Source organism: Ovis canadensis, chromosome 13 (assembly GCF_042477335.2).
Source record: "Ovis canadensis isolate MfBH-ARS-UI-01 breed Bighorn chromosome 13, ARS-UI_OviCan_v2, whole genome shotgun sequence".
NCBI classification, from domain to species: Eukaryota; Metazoa; Chordata; class Mammalia; order Artiodactyla; family Bovidae; genus Ovis; species Ovis canadensis.
The window spans coordinates 94,309,153-94,318,647 of record NC_091257.1 but is presented as its reverse complement, the minus strand read 5'-3'; the positions used below and the strand labels follow the sequence as shown (position 1 = coordinate 94,318,647).

General features: G+C 51.3%; 1 long non-coding RNA gene across 1 annotated transcript in view; it reads right to left on the bottom strand.

The window, feature by feature from the left end:
• Window positions 1–1,370: 1,370 nt before the first annotated feature.
• LOC138417236 (uncharacterized) overlaps window positions 1,371–9,495 on the bottom strand; it is a 37,448-nt gene continuing 29,323 nt past the window's right edge. The window contains exons 2-3 of the long non-coding RNA XR_011248043.1: window positions 2,355–2,638; window positions 1,371–1,817 (exon numbers count right to left, since the gene is read on the bottom strand). This is a non-coding gene — a long non-coding RNA (uncharacterized lncRNA). The remainder of the gene's footprint in view (window positions 1,818–2,354; window positions 2,639–9,495) is intronic.

Below are 9,495 nucleotides of genomic sequence, written 5' to 3'. Positions count from 1 at the left end.
AGGACGCTCCTCCAGCAGCCCCGCTCTCGGTCGACTCCCACCGCGTGCCGGACACCTGGCGAAGGGAGGCGCATCCCCAGCCATAAGCTCGCAACAGTCCCACAAGCTGGGGCGATTATCAGCCCTGTTTTACAGGTGACATCAAAGGCGGAGACTGCTGAGCCCGCTTGCCCCAAGGCACACAGACGCAGCGGGCGGGACCACCACACGGTTAGAGATGCCGGCTGCTGCCGTCCCACTTAGAGAGGCTGAGCCAAGGGGGCGCTAGAACACGCATCAGCCTCAGACCAGACGTCCAGACCACTACAGGGCTCCTTCCATCACACCAGACCCTTTAGCCTTTAGTCAGGATTACGTCTTTAATCACAAAAGCAAAAAAAAAAAAAAAGTCTTGTTAACACACACACATCAATTGGATCTTTTATTTCAAACAACCCAAGACAAATACAAACCCATCTGTGGTATCCTTAATCCCTAACATGATTAACCTTTTTACCATCTTTAATAACCTGATTACCATCAATGACTATGGCCCCTCGTGGACGACAAGCAGGACAACAAAGCTCCGAGTTTTAGGGAGGCCCCAGAGCTGGTGTTCCTGGAGGACAGCAGGCCTTTCTTTTAAACGGTTACACTTTTTGGGGGGCAGCCACGCCATGCAACATGTGGGGTCTGAATTCCCCGACTGGGGATTGAACCTGTATCCCCTGCATTGAAAGCTCAGAATCTTAACCACTGAACCACCGGGGAAGTTCCAGGACACGCTGCTTCAACTAAGCAGCATCGGGCCCATGGGTATGATCTTTGGGGGCTGCAGGCTGGCCCTTTCCTACCCTCCAAACTCTCCCCACCCCCCGACCCCCACTAGCATCAATATCTTGCTAAGATTTTGGATCACTTCATATCTGCCAGGTGCCAAGCCAAATGCTTTCCCTGCATCTTCCCTTTTCATCCTCATGATGTCCTGGATGGTAGGTACAACGAGGTGACTGGTCAGAAACCTGAGGCTCAGAAAATTGAAGTAACTTGCCCAAGTCTATGCAGCTAGAGAATGCCAGAACCAGTGCTGGCTTCTGGGGCAATCTGAGTGCAAAGCCCGCACTCTCACACCCTACTTCTGAGGCCTGGGCCTTGCCTAGGTCCACATGGACTCCTGCAGCTGACCCTAAGGCGTGTTCTAACAACATGGCCACAGGAAGCCAAAGACAAAACCGATGGGGACTTTGGATCCATGCAGAATCAGAAACCAAATAAAAGTCTCAGCCTGTGAAGAACGTCCCTTCGCGTCCCTGGCAGAAAAACAGAGGAGAGATAAACAGCTGAGGCTGTTCCCAAACCTGTCAGCTATTTCCACTTGAACACAAAGACACTGAAGGGAGTGAGGCTATTTTTATTTTTTTACTTTTTCTGAAAGGCCATTGGTAGACGCTTCTGCCCTTGCTGGCGATAAAGCTTTCCTTTAATTATCAGTTTGGGGCCAAGTCCAGAAAGCTATTTTCCAGCACTATTGTTACAAGGAAATGAAAGGCGCCAGCCTCCTGAGCAACTCTCACCGGGGCCACGGGTGGTCGCAGATACGCTGCCCGCCCGAGAGCGTGGGTCAAGCATCCAGAGGGAGGCCACTGTGGTGATGGCCCAAACACAGAGAACACGACCTTCAGGAGTCCGTGACTGTCCCGGGAAACGGAGGCAGCACCTCGATTCAGCTTCGGACTTCTGCCTGCCTTCCTTCTGAACACAGGTGTCTTCAGGAAACCGTGATGGGAAGGAGACCAAGGGGGTATTTCTTTTGCTGCTTCTGACCCTCAGCTTCATCCCTGAGAATATTCCAAGGCCTTTCTGACATGATCCCGATGTCCCCAGCTCCCAGGCTAGCCACTGCCAGCTGGAATCCAGACATTCGACTCAAGAAGACACAAGCTTTCCCCCACCCCACGTCACTCCCCACCAAAACCTTCCCCAGCTTCCCATCACCTTCATGAGAGGGGCCCCACTCTTGGACCGAGCATTTAAGGCCATCGTGATCTAGACTCTAGAGGCGCAGGGGGGATGATAAAGAGAACTGAGCTGAGCATTAGTAGCCCAGGTCTGGGATCATAGCTGTGTAACCTTGGACCAGTGCCTTTGCTTCTCTGAGCTCGTTTCTTTATTATATATTGCTACATTTTAAAATTACCACCTGGGACTTCCCTGGTGGTCTAGAGGTTAAGACTCCATGCTTCTAATGCAGGAGGCATGGTTTCGATCCCTGGTCTGGGAACTAAGATTCCACATGCCAGATAGTGTGGCCAAAAAATTGAAAATAATAAAATAACTTCAAAAGTTAGAGGCTTAAAACAACACACTTCTGTTACCTCGCAGTTTCCAGGGATCAGGAATCCAGGCATAGCTCCCCTGGCTCCTCTGTTCAGAGTCTCTTACGGGTTGTGAAGTGGCAGGCAAGCCTGCGGTCTCATCTGAAAGTTCAGCTGACAAAGGATTCACTTCCAAGCTCATGCCTCTGGTGTTTGAAGCATCCAGCACCTCGGGAGCTTCTAGAGTAAGTGCCTCAGATCCTTGCTGACAGATGGCAGGAGCCACCTGAGTTCGCTGCCACTTGGATCTCTCCTGCTTCATCAGAGCAACCACATGAGAAGAGCTGAGAGAGAGAAAGCGACAGAGGAGTGTCAGTTACATGACTCAGTTCAGTTCAGTCGCTCAGTCGTGTCCAATCCACTGAGACCCCATGGACTGCAGCACACCAGGCCTCCTTGTCCGTCACCAACTCCCAGAGTTTACCCAAACTCATGTCCATTGAGTCAGGGATGCCATCCAACCATCTCATCCTCTGTCGTTCCCTTCTCCTCCCACCTTCAATCTCTGGGTCTTTTCAAATGAGTCAGGTCTTCACATCAGGTGGCCAAAGTATTGGAGTTTCAGCTTCAACATCAGTCTTTCCAGTGAATATTCAGGACTGATTTCCTTTAGGATGCACTGGTTAGCTCTCCTTGCAGTCCAAGGGTTAGGTGGTTATAAAGAAATCTATGCTTATAGCCTAATCACAGGCATGACATCTTACACCTTCTGCCGTACTCTGTTAGAAGCTAGTCACTAGGTCCAGCCCACATTAAAGGGGAAAGCGTTACACAGATGCGTGAACACCAGCGGGTAAGGATCGCTGGGGGCCACGTCAGGAGCTGCCCACCCCAGTTTCCTCCTCCCTCAGGTGCAAATTGGGTTTTCCCTGATGGTTCAGTCTATAAAGAATCCACCTGCAATGCTGAAGACCTGGGTTCAATCCCTGGGTTGGTAGGATCCCCTGGAGGAGGGCATGGCAACCCACTCCGGTATTCTTGCCTGGCGAATCCCCATGGACAGAGGAGCCTGGCGGGCTGCCGTCCACGGGTCGCAGGGAGTCGGACACGACTGAGTGACTAAGCACAGTACAGGTGCAAACTATACAGAGTTGTTGCAAAATTGAATTAGAAAACATAGAAAATGCTTAACACAATGTCTGATAGATTATAAGTATCCAATCACTGCTTCTCTCGCTTTTGTCAGATCAGAATTTCTTGACCTTTATTTCCTTATCACTCTCATTACAAGGCTCCTTTTGGACAGTGTTTTCCTAACTGACCCTCTCTTCTAACACCTCAAATATACTACAGGGTTGCATTCTGGAGGACCATTTACCGCTGTAATATCTAAGATTTTTCACTCCCTGCAAGAACTACCTTTCTTCCCCGTTGGTGATACTGCCTCTGCAGCCAATATGTGCTCTAGATTCATCTCATGCCTCCCCATAACTACAGGTGTGTTCATGCATGTGTCCATGCATGCTAAGTTGCTTCAGTCATGGCTGACTCTTTGCAACCCTATGGACTGTAGCCCGCCAGGCTCCTCCGTCCATGGGATTCTCCAGGCAAGAATGCTGGAGCAGGTTGCTGAGCCCTCCTGCAGGGGGTCTTCCCAATCCAGGGATGGAACCCACGTCTCTATGTCTACCTGCCTTGCCAGGTGGGTCCTTTACCACCAGCGCCATCTGGGAAGCCTGTGTGTACGTGCAAACACACGCGTGTGAGCACACACACAAGCTAACGCCAGCCACGCGGGCACTGCTTTCTCCCGACGCCGTGGGCTTTCTTCCCTCTCCGTGTTTCTGCTCACTGGTTCTCTCTGCCTACAGCACCCTCTGACCCTTAGTCACTTGATTAACTCCGGTCACCCTTAAAGGCTCGACCAGAGCAAACGTGTGACAGGCAGCCTCCAGGATGACTCAATGATTTCTGCCTCCTGGTGTTCACACTCTTATGTAAGCCCCTCCCCCTTGAGTGTAGGCTGGATCCTCTGACTCACTTCTACCAAATAGAAAGTGGCAGAAGTGATGGACTGTTACTTTTGAAATTAGGTGACAGGACTTCCCTGGTGGTCCAGTGGTTCAGAATACACTTTGCAACTCAGGGGGACGCCGGTTCAATCCCTGGTCGGTGAATGAAGATCACACGTCCCCCTGGGCAAATGAGCCCATGAGCCACAGCTAGAGAGTCGCAAGCTGCAGCTCCTGAAACCCGCGCACTCTGGAGCCTGGGTGCTGCAACCATGCTCACTTAGACAGTCTGTGTGCCTCAATGAAAAGATCCCGCATGACGTAACAGAGGCCCCACGTGACGTAACAGAGGCCCCCCCCCCCGCATGACATAACAGAGGCCCCACATGACTTAACAGAGGCCCCCCACGTGACATAATAAAGGCCCCACATGATGTAACAGAGGCCCCCGCAGGACATAAGAAAAACCCGGCAGGACTTAACAGGGGCCCTACATGACTTAACAGAGGCCCCCATGTGACATAATAAAGGCCCCCACATGATGTAACAGAGGCCCCACATGACGTAACAGAGGCCCCACGCGCCGCAACTAAGACCTGCGCAGCCAAAGGAAAGACAAAAAGAAATTAGGTGACAACGACTCCAGCCTCCATCCTGCTCACTGCCACCTCGCTAGCTCATTTGCTCAGTTGGAAGCCACCTGCCAAGTGGTGAGGTGTCCCACACAGAGGCTCCTGTGACAAGGAACTGAGGCGGGGGTCAGTCCTACAGCCCACGAGAAACCGAGTCCTTCCCACCACCTGTGTGAGGGAGCTTGCAAGCTGATCCGTCCCCAGCCGAGCCTTCAGATGAAACCCCGCCTTGATGACAGGCAGCTCCTAAGTAAGCCCTGATTTCTGACCCACAGAACCTGTAAGCCGTTTAAGCCACTAGGTTTTGTCACTTGTTACACAGCAACAGATAATGAAAACAGTCAGTTTCTTCAGGGAGATTGAGCTTCCTGGGTGGTCCAGTGGTAAAGAAGCTGCCTGCCAATGCAGGAGACATAAGAAATGCAAGTGTGATCCCTGGGCTGGGAAGATCCCCTGGAGGAGGCAATGGCAGCCCACGCCAGCATTCTTGTCTGGAAAATGCCATGGACAGAGGAGTCTGGGGACTACAGTCCATGGGGTCACAAAGAACCAGACATGACTGGGCGCACACACACACCTAGCATCTACCATTCAACCACAGACATACACACTCACTTAAACATATATTCCCATACACAAAATCACACGTGCACACCTACTCACACTTTCTCACACACACGTACTCACAGATATTCCTGCATATCCATGAACGCCTATGTCCTTGCACATTCTTACATATGCACGTGCACACACACGCACACACACACGCACACTCTCACATACACTCACATACCAGTAAGCATGAAGCATCCCTTCTCCATGCCTTGTTCTTAGGATTGATCAAACTTCCTTGTCACTGCATTCTGACCACCCAGTCTGGCTCCACTGTGAACCCCTGAAATCAGGGACTGAGGTTCTGTTTGCCTATTTTTAGGGTCTAATATCTACAGGCATCGATACATTTTAACACGTTAATGTTGTTCATCGCAAAGTGAGGGTCAGTGACTCACTCTGCTTCTCAAGTTGGCTGTGTCTCCTTTGCTCTTTGTCACAAACAGAAAGACTTTTCTTTTTAAGAATCCTGTGCCATCGGCCTACTTCCGTGATGACAGGAAATCACTTCCTGTCTTTCCTGGAAAACAGCCTGCAGACTAACTCACAGATGATAATGAGACAAAGATGAGAAGAACCGAGAAGCCCTTGCACCCGCCCAGAGCACTAGGGGAGGGAAAGACGCAGCGTTCTCGGGAAGGGCATCAGCCTTGCTGTGCGTGAGAGGTGATGCCAGGTGGTTCCTGGTTTCTGATGGTGTGACAAAGCAAAGTTCCGACAGAAATGCGGCAAAAGCAGGATGCGTGAGGTTCACGCTGCAAATTTCAAAACTCTGAAGCCCGACTGCTTGAGCTTGGAATCAGCTCTGCCAAACCCAACAGCGTGGCGACCTGGAGCAAGTTACTTCATCACTCTGTGCTCGTTTCCTCCTCTTAAAATGTAAATGGCCACAGTGTTTTTCCCCCAAAGAGCTTGTATAAGGAGTTTGAAAGGTAATATAGAGATTGTACCAGAAACTACCATTATCATTGTTAAGTTCAGAAAAGAAAGAGATAAGAAGGAGTAGGAGTAAGCAGGGAAGGCTTCCCGGAAGAGGCAGAGTCAAAGTAGGAGTAACTAAATGGATGGGATGCATTAAGCAGGAACTACTTAGGGTAGTGACTCTGGCAGAGGGAAAGATGACTGCTGAATTGCTGGTAATCCCCAAAAGGAGGGCACTTTCAAGAGGTACAGAGGGCGGAGCTGGAGGGTCACACAGCCTCAGGACAGACAGACAGACAGACAAAGCTGAAGGCCAGGTCACCAGGGCTGTGTTTCTGCCTTTCAGTAGACTGAGGCCGCAGGTGGCTCTGCCATGGCCTAAGGGGAGTTACTGGGCGCAGCTGCAGCAGCAGAAGGAGGGTGAGATGGTAGGTATTCGTGGACTTGGCAAAGGAGACTCGGCCCCTACTCCAGAGAAATAGATGTGTCAACTAAGTCCAACCTCAACCCAACAGCATTGATTTGGTCAGAGATTACCTTTGATACACATTCCTGTGTGTGCAAGAAGACACGTCCAAAGATGGTCCCTGCAGCATTGACTAAATGAAACCAAACGGACTCGATTGCTATAAAGCAGCATAGAAAGACTAAGATGAGGAAGATAGCACGGCAGCCCCCCAGCAAAGTGGACACAGACCGACCGTAAGATACAGCAACTGTGCTTCCAGGCATATCCCGAAGGACGGAAGGCAAAGACTCAAATCGCTACTTGCATACTCAGGCTCATGGCAACATCATATCATTCATGGCTGCCAAAAGGTGGAAGCAACTCAAGCGTCCATCAGCAGATGAGTGGATGAACTCATCTGCTAAATAAAATGTTGGCGTATCCGTGCAACAGAATATTATTCAGCCTTGAAAAGAAATGAAATTGGGAGACACACTACAGCATGAGTGAACCCTGAAGACATTGCGCTAAGGGAAATAAGCCCAACACAAAAGAGCCCGGGGCTCTGGGTTCTGCTTCGATGAGGTGCTTAGGATCGTCTCACTCAAAGAAACAGCTGGAGGTTGCCGGGGGCTGGGGGTTGGGTGGGGTGGGGCGTTAGTGTTCAAGGGGTATAGAATTTCAGTTTGGGGTAATGAAGAAGTTCTGGAGATGGATGGTGGTGATGGTCATCCAACAATTGTGAATAGAATGTCACTGAAATATCCACTTAAAAATGGGCAACATGGTAAACTTTATATTATACATATGCTTTACCACTAGCGCCACCACAAGAAGAGAATAAAACAGACCTGTAATTAACACACAAATTTGCTTTAAAGGGAGGGCTCATATTTCCTATAATTCACTTATCTGGGGCTGCGCTGGCTCTCCACCATTGCATCGGCCGCTCTCCAGCTGTGGTGATCTGGGCTGCTCTCCAGCTGTGGGACAGGCTCCTGACATGGCTTCTCTTGCTGTGGGACAGGGGCTCCAGGGTGTGCGGGCTTCAGTAGTGTGGCACGTGGGTCCAGTCACTGCAGCTTCCAGGCTCTGGAGCACAGGCTCAGGAGTCGTGGCCCACGGGCTTAGCTGCTCCGCAGCATGTGGGATCTTCCCAGACCAGGGATCAAACCCGTGTCTCCTGCATCGGCAGGCAGGTTCTTTACCACTGAGCCACCAGAAAGAAAGCGAAAGTCACTCAGTTGTGTCCAGCTCTTTGTGACCATAGACTGTAGCCAGGCTCCTCTGTCCATGGGATTCTCCGAGCAAGAACACTGGAATGGGTGGCCATGCCCTCCTCCATGAGATTCTCCAAGCAAGAATACTGGAGTGGGTGGCCATGCCTTCCTCCATGGGATTCTCCGAGCAAGAACACTGGAGTGGGTAGCCATGCCCTTCTCCAGGGGATCTTCCTAACCCAGAGATCGAACCCAGGTCTCCTGCATTGCAGGCAGATTCTTTACCGTCTGAGCCACCAGGGAAGCCCCTAGAGAGAGGAACAGAGGGCTTAAGTAGCACATGTACCACTGCAGACACAGCCAAAGGGCCAGGGCACAACACCCAAACCGGACGGTGGTCATTCCCTGGGAGGAAGAGACTGCGAGCCACGGGCGGGGACTGGCAGGGGGCCCGGTGAGCCAAGGGCCGCCCTCCACAGCCGGGAAGCAAGAGCAGGGCCTTCAAGCCATGCTGCCTGGATTCAGAGCGCACCGAGTAACTTTCATCTCTCTGCCTCCTGTTTCTTCATCCATTCCTTATTAAAAAGGAAACAATGGATCAACGTCATACATTGCCAGGGTTATTACATGACTTAAAACGTGTAAAGCCCTGAAAATAGTGCCAGGCACATAATCCTTTAACGAAGGCTAGCCATTATTACCATTATTGTTATTATTATTACTCTGAGTCCAAATAGTGGGAAGAATGAAGCAAGATGTTCCAGGAGATGGAGTTTGCCTGGAACAGGGGCCGGTAACGTTGGTCCCCAAATGCCAGACGTGCAGGACTTTTTCCTCCAGGACACGAAGCTGAGGCAGGTGCCCAGTTGTGATCCATCTCGCAGACTGGTCTCCTCAGGACAGCAGCAGTCTCATGGTCTGGGGTTTTCCTCTCCAGCCTAATTACCTATCCTCACCTCACCATCACTCGCTCACCCTTCAAGACCCTCCAATGGTGCTTGACCGTGCTTACCTCGCCTCTCCCCAGCCTCTCCTAGGCAAGGCCCCCCACTTCCCTGAGTGTGAAACAGAGCTGGAATTCAGATGGCGTAAGGCACTCTTGGAAGGGCTGGGCCCAGAGGAGGGGGCCAAAATGGGCGAAGTCAGCACAGTTACAGACACTGGCATGAAGGCAGCTCTGTGCTCCCTGCCCCCGACCACCTGTCCTCTGGGGTGTGACTCCACGCCTCGGGCTCAGTCCTGACTCCAACGTGATGCCCCAGGTTCAAATCTTACCTCGGCCCCATGCAAGCCCCGTCTGCCACCTCTACTCACGGCATCCCTCCAGGCATAATAACCGTGCCTGCTTCACAGCCC